At 32.7% G+C, this 13,239-nt stretch overlaps 1 protein-coding gene across 3 annotated transcripts in view; it reads right to left on the bottom strand.

The window, feature by feature from the left end:
- Positions 1 to 13,239, bottom strand: part of Fbxw7 (F-box and WD repeat domain containing 7) — a 190,628-nt gene that overhangs the window by 113,887 nt on the left and 63,502 nt on the right. The window lies entirely within an intron of this gene.

The raw sequence follows: 13,239 nt of genomic DNA on the forward strand, positions 1-13,239 counted from the left end.
ATTACTGGACGGATTCTTTAACTTACCAATCAGAACTGCTGACCTTTTATGACTACAATTCAAGAAGCCTGCCAAATATTCACAGTAAGAAAAATCAACTGATTTTATTTTTATACTATAGATTAATTTACAGAATTGTTTTCAGTCTTATTATTCAATATAAAATTGAGTAAGAAACAGAAACATAGGCCTAAGTATCTTCTTAGCAAACAAAATTCAGGTAGTAGCTAACACAAAGTAGCTAATCTTTGAGGGTAGGTGGGAGAGGACAGGAAGGTGGTTGAGTAAGATGCAGGGTAAAAAAACTCCTTCTGAATACTGTGCTTAGACTTGAGAAGTAATGAGCAATAAAATTCTATAGCAAAAATATCAGTGCAGATAATGATAAAAAAAAAACAGCAAGATAACCCAAGAAAGTCCTTATAAATGTTAAAAGAGTTTTAATAAGAAGAAAAAGACATGTGGTTATTTAGATAGGTATTGAAAATAAGTTAAAAAAAAGCCATCAAGAATCCGTTTTGATACTGAATCTTCTCCCATTTGGTTATTTGCATTTCATTAGATTTTTTTTTTAATACCACAAACCATTCAAAAACATAAGACACAGAATTAAGAATGCTAGTCAATTTCTATTATCTTTTATATTTAAGCATTCTACCTTTCCCAATATAATTTACACCATGTAATTATAATCCACAACAAGAATATGACATTACTACAAATATTTCACCATCTCAAATAATCATAACTTAATGAACAGTTACAGACCAGTGACTTGCCAATTCTTATTAACAACACCTTTTTGGGGGAAGATGGTCAAGAAAATGTAATAAAACATCTCCAATTAAAATGTATTTTTTAAAACTTCATATTTTTTGTGGCATTGAAAGCTCCCTCATTTGTGTGTGTCTCATACTCAGTGTCTTCCCTGTTTTAAAGCTAGAAGAGCCAGTATTGCCTCTGCCTTCACCTTGCACTGCCCTTTTGATATTCATATTATACTTAAATCAATTCTTCCAAAATATCTAAAAACAGGCATGCACTTCACACTGATTTAAAAAAAAAAAAAAAAAAAAAAACCTTTTGTAGATAAAAGCTATGAAAACAAACAAGCAAAATAATGCAGTAACCTTTTACTCGCCTGCTGGAGGTACTGTCTGCTGCACAGAATTTTAAATCCTCATCTGCAGATGCAATTGAGCTGGTATTGCCAAGAAGTCTGCCTTTCCTGTGCTGTTGCTACACAAGCTATTCATCGAAAGAGCACATTATATGGAAAACATGAAATACTATCAGTTTAAGTTTCTTATATGATTTAACAAAAGAACTTCTAAAATCTAGCCATAGCTCTGCTCTACATAATCTCAGATACATGTCAGACACATTAGGGGAAAAGGTCCTATTGCTGCTGATGCACTCCTTTAGCAAATGTGTGAGATGGGGAAGCTGAAAGAGGTAATGAAAAAATTAACACATCATGCTGATGTAAAATAAGGTACCAGGTATTAAAATCTGACACAATTTATATTTCCAATGAATGTACAACATGCCTATAATAGCGTGAGATTTTTATGAATTTTATAATTAACAAAAGTCCATAAATAAATCATTGTCTAGTATTAACAGACAAGTATCAATTAAACATTGGTTAATGCATATTCCTCTTAATGAAAATAAGTTACTTTACTAGTTCCTCAGCATCACTACTGTTTCTGAACAAAACCATGAAATAAAATAAAATATCCAGAAGTACAGAATGCTTCTGAAACACTTTGACTTGCAATGCTTCATCTTCCTTACCACCCCCACCAATATTCCTTGGCTCTTAGATTACTTCTAACCAAATTAGATTGTAAGCAATAACAGCTATTTTCATTATTTATCATTTTCCTTCCATGTCAGCTAATTTTATGTACTATTGATTCTCTATATAGATAGAAAGCAAACCAACAAAGATGAACCTTTAAAAGTTATCTGAAAAGCAGCATGATATTGTTTACCAAGAAAGTAGTTAATATTTAAATTTAGCCATAGATATGTATAAAAGGAGAGACATTAATATTTGTTCATTAATGATAATTAAGTATCGTGCTATTTCTTCAATAAAAAAATGGCATTTTAAAGTTACTTCCTCCCTTAACTGCAAGTAATTCTAATTGTCAAAAACTTGTAAAACCTTATCTGACTGATACTATTGTATTTTTAAAAAACAATTATTCTTTCATTTAAAAATAACCATATACTGTCACATACAGTGACACATATTGTCTTCCCAGTGAGAAAAGACTCCAACAATTCTCAAAAATGTGGAACCTGAGGATTCCTGAGACCCTTATATGGAATCTATGAGATCAAACTATTTTTATAATAATGAGATGTCTCTTAGTTTTTTACTATTTTAGAAGTATACATACAGTGAAGTTTTACTCAGACTACCTGACAAATAATATCCTACCTCTTTGAACACAGAAGTAAATGAGAATCCAAATGTCTTTCACTAAGCTAAACTTTAAATTCATTTGCAGAAATGAAAAAGAATGCCATTCTTTTCATTAATTTTTTTGTTTGTTTCAGGAAAATGTGGCTATTTTCCCCCAAAAGACATGTTAATTGTATTAACATGAAATTAGTTGTTATTTTTCAATGAATCTAATAAATGAATACATTTTAAACATTTTAGGTTTATTTTTCTAATAGGGTAAATATTAAGAGATATGACCCATGATTTTAAAAAGCTCCTTGGGGTCTTCAGAAGTTTTGAAAGAATTTAAATGTGTCCTGAGACCAAAACAAATTGAGATTCACTAGAAATGTTTGCACACATTTTTTCTTAAATCAAGGCTTACAGTTTCAGTTGTAAAAATGACATACTCATTTTAGGATATCAAATATAAAATGTTTCTGAATTTTCACTGTCATTTTAAATACATGAGCCCAATTATTATCAGATGTATTTCCCAAAACTGCTAACATCTATTTTTTTAAAGTAGTAGATAACCAAAAATTCTGATTTCCATAGAGTAATATTTAAAAAAAAAAAACTCACTTACCCACTGAAGAATGAAAATCCATTGTAAGGAAAAAGGAAAATGTGAGGTGATGTTTTATATTAAAAGAAATTATAAAGTTTCTGAACTCTTCTTGACAATATAACCATTAGTCTTAAGTAATTTTTTTCCAGAGAAGAAATAAACTTTAAGTGAATACGTCTCCAAAAAAGGATTGTCTTCAGTGATAAATACGCTAAGGAGAAAGCACACAATACATACACACATTTAAGAATATAGGCAAGCACCAGGTGTGGTGGCGCACACCTAAAGTCTCAGAAGGACTAAGGCCAGAGAATCACTAGAGCCTAGAAGTTGGAGGTCAGCCAGGAAAATATAGGAAGATCCTATCTCCAAAAACAAAACAAACAAAAATTATATATATGAAAGACAATTAGGGAAAGTGCAATATAATAATTACTATAGTAATTGCTGTTGCTAAGAATATGTTGGGTGCTTGATATTGATATATTAAGACTGTATAGTTAAAAAAAAAAAAAGGACAGATGTTATCTTGTCCTCTGAATTATTATGTATTAGCCTACATTTTCCCCTTTTAAGTGCCATAAAAGTTAATTCCCAAAGAGGCTCTTCTTGGCCAAACCCCAAGTCCTCAATGTTCTAGACTTATAATTCCCATTCATTCATTCATTCATTCATTATTCAAATATTTAAGTATCTCCCATGTGCTAAGTAGGGATGAGTAATGAAGATACAGCAACATACAAGAGAGACCAAAAAAACTCTTAGGTTCACTGAACTTATATTCCATGGGAGAAAATACATAACAAATGAAACAAATATTTACTAAAATAGATGGTGCCAACTGCCAAGGAGAAAAAATATAGGAGGAAGGATGAATGACTAGGAAGTCTCGTTTCCCTAACAGAAATGTAAATTTTTTTTAATTTTAAGAACATTTTGTAAATATTAAGAGAGTAATGCCAGCAAAAACATGTGTGTCAGTAAATGGAAATTTAAATTTTTTAAATGAAAAATTTCAAATACATGCAAATAGAAGAGTACAATGAACCCTTGTTTATATAAATACCTATCACCTATGATCAATACTTACTCAAGACAGTACCAATACTGCTTTATCTTTTATTCTTTTTTAAGGTATTTTAAACTAAATTCCTTACGCATCATTATGGATCATTAATTTGGCCAGTGCCTTTCATACTCACAAAATCACTATATACACTCATCAAATTAACTGTACTTTCTCGATCTTAACAAGTAAGTCAATATTCTTTTCCACAATGTCTCAAAAATGTCTTTTCTACTTAACTTGATCTAAACAGAATCCAAAGAAGCCCTCTTTGCATAAGGTTACTATGTATCTTAAATCTTACTTAAAAGCAATCAGTTGGTCCTTAATCCCCCTATGCCACTGACTTTGGTAAATCATGTTAGGTATCTGACATTGTGCAACTGTCTGTGTGGTTGTTCACTCTGTCACTTATCTTGTAGTCCAATCTCCCATATTTCCTACAAATAACTTTTGATAATCAATTTTCCAAATTCTAACCTCATCAGAAATATTATAATTAACAGATACAGGAATTCTAATTCCAGAGAAACAAACAAGAATTTAAGTCTACTAGTAATTTTGAAACACTTGCTAAAAAAAATCTGAAAAAACTAATGTGGTGCAGTAGCTCAGAAAAGACAGAAGAGGGAACTATAATATTTAGGAAGTCCACACTAAATAGCATTAAATTTTACTTTAAATTTCAACACTGAATTTCAACTTAATGATGATTCAAAATAGTTATCATTACTTTTACATATCTTCTTCTCAAAACCAAGCAAACAAAATCCAGAATCCAGAAGAAAAAAGTTGCATCCACTAATATCACCCATTAAAAAGTCACCATTTAAAATTATTCTAACAGTGCACCTCTACTTCAAAAATAATTTTCTTCAATAATATGTATATCTAAATGAAACCAATATATGTGTTTTTGCAAATAACCATTTTAGTTATAAAATCAAAATTTTTAAATGAAAAAGGAAATCCAGAATTTTAAGGCAAATTACTTTCTTACATATTAATTTATACAAAAGAAAACTGCAAAAAGCCTTTAGCGATAAAGAATTTTAAGAATAAATATATGCAGGCCAGGTGTGGTGGTGTACAACTGTCATCCCAATGGCTTGGGAGGCTGAGGTAGCAGAATCAATTCAAAGCCAGCCTTAGCAATTTGGGGAGGGTCCAATTAACTCAGCAAGATAAAATATAAAAAAGGGCTGGGGATGTGGCTCAGTGGTTAAGTGCCTCTAGGTTCCAATACCCAGTACCAAAAAAAAAAAAATGCATAAATATGTACAGTCTCCCAAGATGTTCACTCCAAAGAAACTGATATTTTATTGAAACATTAACTTAACTTATATAAATTCTTAAAATCCTTTATCACTAAAGACTTTTTGCAGTTTTCTTTTGTATAAATGGATATGTAAGAAAGTAATTTGTATATAAACTTGCTGTTCTATTCTGTACTTGCATAAAGTAGTTTTAATTAATGTAACAGTTATATTTTTTATATAAATTGTTAATGTTTCATACCAAGGTAAGACAGAATACAGTTAATATAGAACAGAATTTAGGTAAGCTTTTTGTATCTAACAAGGATCTCCTTAACTCCAGTTTCCAGTAACATATTCCTTATTTTCTTTACTTTCTTACATATACATTTATATAAAAGAAAGCTGCAAAAAGTCTTTAGTGATAAAGAATTTTAAGAATAAATATATGCAGGCCAGGTGTGGCCCTCAACAGTGACCACAACTTTAACATTCACACTCCCACAAACATTCTATTAATAAGAATTTGGGTATTCTCTGAGAAAATACAAAATTTCTTGACCATGCTTCTTACTTTCTTCTGGGTCCTCATCATCAGAGTCTTTAACATCCTTGTTTCTTCCAACAGTGTTTTCTGATGATTTCAGTATCCTCTAAAATGATATGGTTTTTCCCTACTGTGCCCCTCTCTCTTCTGAGGGTCACCAGCAAAATCTTTAACATCTGTTTTTCTACCAACAGTAAATGCAAGGCAATCTAGGCTTTCTCTTTCATGTTCCTCAAAACCCATCCCCAGCACCGCAAAAAAAAAAAAAAAAACATTACCCAATTTCAAAGCCACTCCACATTTTTAGGCATTTGTTACATCAGTGCTCCACATACAGGTACCAAAATCTAAAATTAGCTTTCTTTGGCTGCTATAACCAATTACCACAAACTTGGTGGCACAGGATAGCAAATTTATTATCTTACACGGTTCTTGAGGCCAAAAATCCAAAACCAGTTTCACTGAGACAAAAATCAAGGTGTCGGCAGACCAGTATTCTTTCCAGAGGTTCAAAGTTCATCTGTTTTTTGCCTTGTCTAGGGCTTAGAAAGAGATCTGAATTCCTTATTTCTTGGTCCCTTCCTTCCCCTTCAAAAGCACATCATTCCAACCTCTGCATCAGTCTCCCATCTCTTCTCTGCCTTCACCTTTTTACTTACTTATGAAGACTCTGATTACACCGGGCTTGCTTGGATAATGCAGGATAACCACCCCATCCCAAGTCCTTAATTTAATCATGTATGCAGAGCTCCTTCACCCATGTAAGGTAAAATACACAGTTTTTAGAAATTAGGATGTGAACATCTTTCAGGGGACACTATTCACTCTACCAAAGTACAATACTAAAAGCACAAAATATAAAAGAAAAAGTATAAACTGGACTTCATGAAAACTCTAAAAGACTTCCAAACTTCAAAACACACTGGTTAAAAAAAATGAAAAGGCAAGTCACAAACTTGGAAAAACTTGCAAACAGTTATCTAAAGGGCTTGTATCTAGAATATATAAAGTATGCTCACACCTCAGTGACAACCCAAAACAATTTTAAGAAAAATACTTGAGAAAATGCTTCAACAAAAGAAGGCACAGGAATAGCAAATACACATAGGTAGAGATGTACAACATCTTTATTTATTAGGAAAATGAGAATAATGCCACAATGGGATGCCATTACCCAACCACTAAAACACATGAAATTAAAATGACTGACCATAACAAATGTTCTGAGGATGCTGAGTGACTGGAATGCTCACACACTGCTAGCAGGAATGTAAAGTGACACAACCACTTTGGAAAAGTTTGCTGGTTTCTTATAAAGGCAAACATATACCTACTATATTACTCTATCATTCCACTCAGGAGAAATGAAAACACATGTCCACATACGTGCTAATATTTGCAGCCTCTTTATCCACAATAGCCAAAAACTGTAAACAACCCCGTGTAGCAACAGGTAAATGAAAACAGGTTAAAAAAAATAAAAAAAAAGTGATATATCTTTAAAAAAAAAAAATACTAATCCTCAACAAAAAGAAATAAAGTATTAATAGTTCATGCAAAAAATACTGATGAACCTCAGATTTATTAAGCTGGAGGAAATAAGGCAGGCAAAGAAAGAGACACATTATCTGATTCTACTTACATAATTTTCTAGAAAAAAAAATTTACAGTGACAGAAAGCAAGTTAAGGTTGCCTGGGAAGGGGGAAAAGGCAACATTACAAAGTTACAAAAAGGCTTTCAGGGGTAATTTACACATTTATTACTTTGAATTTAATGATGGTTTCATGAGCACATATGTAAGTCATCAAATTATGTGTTAATTACATCTCAACATTTTTAAATTAAAAACTTAGAAGATGAATATGAGGCAGAGAAATTAAAATCTGAAACCTATTGTTCTGGAAGACTCCTAATAAACAATCTGGAGATAAATGAAGTAAAAAATCTAAAATACACTTAAAAGATAAAAACTGTTAGACAACAATACTGTAGATTTTAGGATTCCCAGATAAAAGATAAAGAAATTGAATAGTACTCCGTTCTAGTGGATTTTTTCCTCCACCCCTATCCTCTCCATGCCTATAAAAAAAGAGACCAAAAGTTCAGGAAACTTACAATTTGATATTTTAAATATTCTTATTTCTAAGCAGGTTGACAAGGGGGTCAAAAATAAACTTTACTGGTATATCTACTTTTTCCCTCTAAAAGACAATCTAATTAAAAATTTCACTTGCCAAATTTTGACATTCTGAACTCTCAAGAGGTAGAAGATATGTAATCACTTAGGTGACTAAAAAGAATGGCTCAGCTGTCCATGATCCAGCATATAGCAGAGACACTATTAAGAAGTAAACACATATAAACTCCAGGAAAGACAGACTCTTCTCAGTAAGCAATATTATATTAGGCAAGTCATGTCATATACAACCATTTACTTAAATAAAAATGAGAACATAATCATACCATGCTGCATTGCTACCACAATCCCATCTCTACTTTCAGAGAATCAAATAGTGTGACACACAGGGAATTCCATTCTAAAACAGCTCTATTAAGAGTGAACTTATAAGTGTTGGGGGAATATAGCTCACTGGTAGAACATTTGCCTAGCATGCTCAAGGTCCTGAGTTCAGTCCTCAATACCAGGAATGTGGGGAGACACAGAGTGAACTAATTTTATAACTGGGAAGAACACTTGAAGTATAGATATGACAAAAAGCTAGACCAAAAAAAAAACTAGAGTAGGGAGGAGGAAGTGGAGCTTGTTAAGGATGAACCAACCCAGCTGTACTCAGTTTACTATGCCAGATAAGCAATTCAATCTTCCCCCTTTGTGGAATATCTGAAAACAAAACCAAAACAACCTGTAATCCCAGTGGCTAGGGAGGCGGAGGCAGGAGAACCACAAGTTCAAAGCCAGACTCAATAAAACCGAGGCATTAAGTAACGCAGTGAGACCCAGTCTCTAAACAAAATATAAAATAAAATAGGGCTGGGGATGTGGCTCCAGTGGTTGAGTGCCCCTGAGTTCAATCCCCAGTACCAAAAATAAATAAATAAACAAATACAACCCTAACACAGCTAAATAGCTACAATTACAATACTGCCCAATTGATATCAACTAGTGAAAATTATGGTCCAGTGACTTCCTATCTGTACGTTCACTCCAAAGTAGTGAAATGGCCGCAAATGAGGGGATGAGAAGCCCTGACTAGGAGAGTGGTTTTATATAAGCTGCTAGTCAAAAACAGTATAGCTAGTTCAGATTAAAACTACAGTATGACTGTAATACCTAAATCAGCATTCAATCGATCATTACTGTTAGAACAAACATAATCAAACAGTAAGGATGACATGGATACCATCAAATTTTTAAAACCATTAAAACTTCCACTTTTCCAATCAAGGTAGTTCAGTAAAGAGAGTCCATTTTCACACTAGTTCTTGCCTTAGAAAGATAATGTGTAATTATGCCACCTCTTTTGGGCAATTAAAAGTACAGTATTTTCTCCGTATCTTCAGTTTTGCTTTCCAAGGCTTCAGTTACCCCTGGGTCAACCACATTATGAAAATACTAAATGGAAAATTCCAGAAATAAACAATGCATAAATTTTACATTGAATGATGTTCTATCATGATGAAATCTCTGTCCTGCCCTCTTCCATCCAGGAAGTGAATCATTCATTTGTTCAGCACATCCACACTATATATACTAACTGACAAGGCGACTTGTAATCACCTTGGTCACAGATCAATGGTCAAAGTATCAGTATCCCAGAGCTTGTGGCCAAGTTACCCTTATTTTACTTAATAAGGGAAACAAAATGCAAGAGTATTAATGATGGCAATTCAGATATGCCAAAGAGAAGCAAAAAAGTGCTTCCTTCAATTGGAAAGGTGAAAGTTCTCAAATTTATAAGGAACAAGTAAAGTATATGCTGAGGTTGCTACAATCTATAGTAAGTTATTGCCAATATCTTACCGTACTTAATTTGTAAATTAAATTTTATTATAGGTATGTGCGTTGCTATAGAGTGGATCTGGAGTGTACCCCAAAGGCCCATGTTGGAGGTGTGGTTCTCAGACTGTGGCACTACTGGGAGGTGGTGGAAACTTAAGAAGCTGGAGCCTAATGGAAGAAAGTGAAGTCATTGAGGGTGTGGACGGAGGGGTAAATGGGACACCAGCCTCTTCCCTTTTTTTTTCTTCCTGGCCACCAAAGGGGAAATGGTTCCCCACCATGATATTCTGCCTCACCATGGTCCAAAAACAATGGAGCCAAGTGACCATGGACTGAAACCTCTCAAACTGTAAGCAAAAAATAAACCTTTTTCTCTTTAAACTGATTTATCTCAGGTATTAATTGTCATAGCAATGGAAAACTAATACCTATGTATAGAAAAACATATATAGGGATCAGTACTATCTACAATTTCAGGCATCCATGGCAGGTGGGTAAGGAATGAGTTTTAAAATGTATCCCCACTGGTAAGCAGGGACTACTATATTACAGTACTATATCCAAATTAGCGATGATAGTCAAAACACACTAAGAGAAAACTCAGTAATCCATCCCCCAGTCTCCTTTTATAAACAGTAGTTAATTCATTCACATTGGTGATCAATGAGGAGTCATAATGCAGGCCAACTACCGTAATATTCATAATTATAAACCAGAGGGATGGAGCATGGTAGAAAGTACAGTTTGGAAAAGCATAATCGCTATTATAAAAATGCATCAATTTTCTTTGTACTACAAACTACAGAAAGCAATGCTTTAACAACCTCTACTGGCTGCTCATGGACTATAATAGGTATGGTGGGGGAGGGAGATACCTTCTTCCATATGTAAAATGAAGAATAATAAAGTTTTAATAGGTATGGGGGATGGAGGGATTTAGGGAAGAAATACCTGAGGACACTAACATGTGTGTATCTAAAAGTCAGAGATATTTAAACTGTAAACTCTTCCCAATGACATCACTGTATAAGAATTAAAATTCATATTGAAAACCTTAAACCTTAAGGTATCAAAAAAAAAAAAAAAAAAGGCTATGGTAATGATTTCCTACTTTTTTAAAAGCAAAGTATATGCTTAATTGTTGACATAGTTATATCAAAAAAATTTTTATATTGTTTTACTATCCTGAACTTATTCTATTTCATTATTAGGCTTTAATTACATAAGAATAAGATTGTTAATTTCTGTAACAAATGGGCTCGGAAAAGTCAAAAATCCCCCAAAGCAAAAATAAGAATGTCCTATATGTAACTGTGAATTAAACTAGTAAGTAGCCAATCTTCCATGGCAAATCACAATACAAAACAATCAGAGAGTTTAACTGCTGCTTCTTTAATAATTGATGCTTTAGTCTCACTGTATTCAGCTCTTCTATATATAAGATTTATTGAGATATGAAATCATAAAATTGTTCCTACCTTCTGACAGTACTCAAACCCTGCTACCTTGGACCATCACCAAAATCACTGACCAAAGCTAAAATTCTTTAAGTCCTTTTGAACATGGTCTTACTGAGACACCCTACCATTTCCCACTGAATCTATTCGCCTTTGGTGCAAACAGCAATAAATCCAAATTGTCCAACTAAGAGGTGTCCTCCAGGTACTCTTTTCAGGAGGGCACTGACAATACACTTACAAGAAAAAGGAGGAAAAGTTCTCAAAAAAAAAATAAATAAATAAATAACAGCACAAGTTAATATACTGGTAATGTCTATATAACACTTTAAAATTCGAAGTACCACATGAGCATTTTTTCAATTAGTGTTTTTAAATAAACATTAATGCTCAGTGTAATAAATGATTTGAGCAAGAACTGTCAATAGATGCTAAAGACGTTAGGTGAAAATTTGGCAGGAAAATTACATTCACATAGTATCAAAGTGTCACCCTCAGATTACACAAAGAATCTTTACTACAGAGAAATCTATCATTATCTAAAACAAATGATCAAACTTAACATCAAAAATAAGCCAATAAAATAAAAAATAAAAAATAATGAGCCAAATTGGTAGTATCTGAATCCTAATGTGATACAATGAAAACAAAACATTATCACCTGCAATATAATCTTGTTCAAAAAATGTTTAATCTGAATTGATCAAAAGGAAATCTTTTTAAAAAGCCCGAATGTAGGATTTTCTACAAAGTTACTGCCTGACTCTTTGAAAATACAAAATAAAGGCGAGGGAATGTTTCAAATTAAGTGAGATTAGAAAACCATGATAATCAAATGCAATTAGTAATCCTGATGGGGTCTTGGGTTGAGCAGAAAGGGCAGAGTTTGGAGGTTTGAATTACAAAAGACTTTTGGAAATAAGTAGGAAAAATTGAAAATGGACCTTTGTATTAGATTTTGTCAAATTAAGGCTAATTTTCATAGGTGTAAAAATGGTATTATGGTCACATGTGAAAAAAATACTATGTCATAAATACATGTTTAGTATTTATCATTGAAGAGTCAGGATGTCTAATCTAAAACTTATATCCTATTTAACCTAGAACAGTTTGTATACGTAAATGTAGAAAGGACATGAATAGAAATATTCAGAAAGATACTAATTTTCTCACCCTGAAAGTTCTCTTTTGCTTCTTCTTTATAGTATCTGGTGAGATTCCCTGTTTTTCATTAAAACTATTTTTCTTTAATTCTTTGAACACAGGACTTCTTATGATTACACTTAGTGTTACTTTAAAGTCTTTACCTACTAAATCCAACATCTAGCCAGGTTTAGTTTCTACCAATAAATTTCTCCTTAAAGAAAGTGGGTCAAATTTCCAATTTCTTTTTAATGTCTAGTAACTTTTGGTAGAAAAGACATTGTAAATAACAGCAACTCCAAATTTTGTTAAATTCTTTCAAAGGGCCACTGGGTTTTGGTTTTGATTTCATATGGCAAACTATGCTTCCCTTGTAGAGTGCAACAATTGATTTTGCTTAGTTCTTCTGCATTCTACTTTCTGCCTTTTTTTTTTTTTTTTTTTTTAATGGCCTAAAACCTTGGGTGCTACCTCATCTCACATAACTGGGTAGAACTTATACTCGAATGTATGGCTCACTTCCTCTGACATTATCTTGCTTTCAGGGTTTCTCTCCTAAAGTTTAGTTAAACTTTAGTTTGGTCAGTCCCATGTTCTATCTTCTGGTACCTCAAACCAGTTTTTTTGCCACCCAATCCATATGCGAGAAAGAAATGTACTCAGTCAAAAAAGAAGCAAACACAAATTTCATGTGGTTCATTTCTCATTCAAGAGCAAAAGTCACATGATAATCAGAATAAGAAATTAAACTGGTCTTATAAAAATTTTAAAGATA

This window comes from Sciurus carolinensis, chromosome 10, assembly GCF_902686445.1.
Source record: "Sciurus carolinensis chromosome 10, mSciCar1.2, whole genome shotgun sequence".
NCBI classification, from domain to species: Eukaryota; Metazoa; Chordata; class Mammalia; order Rodentia; family Sciuridae; genus Sciurus; species Sciurus carolinensis.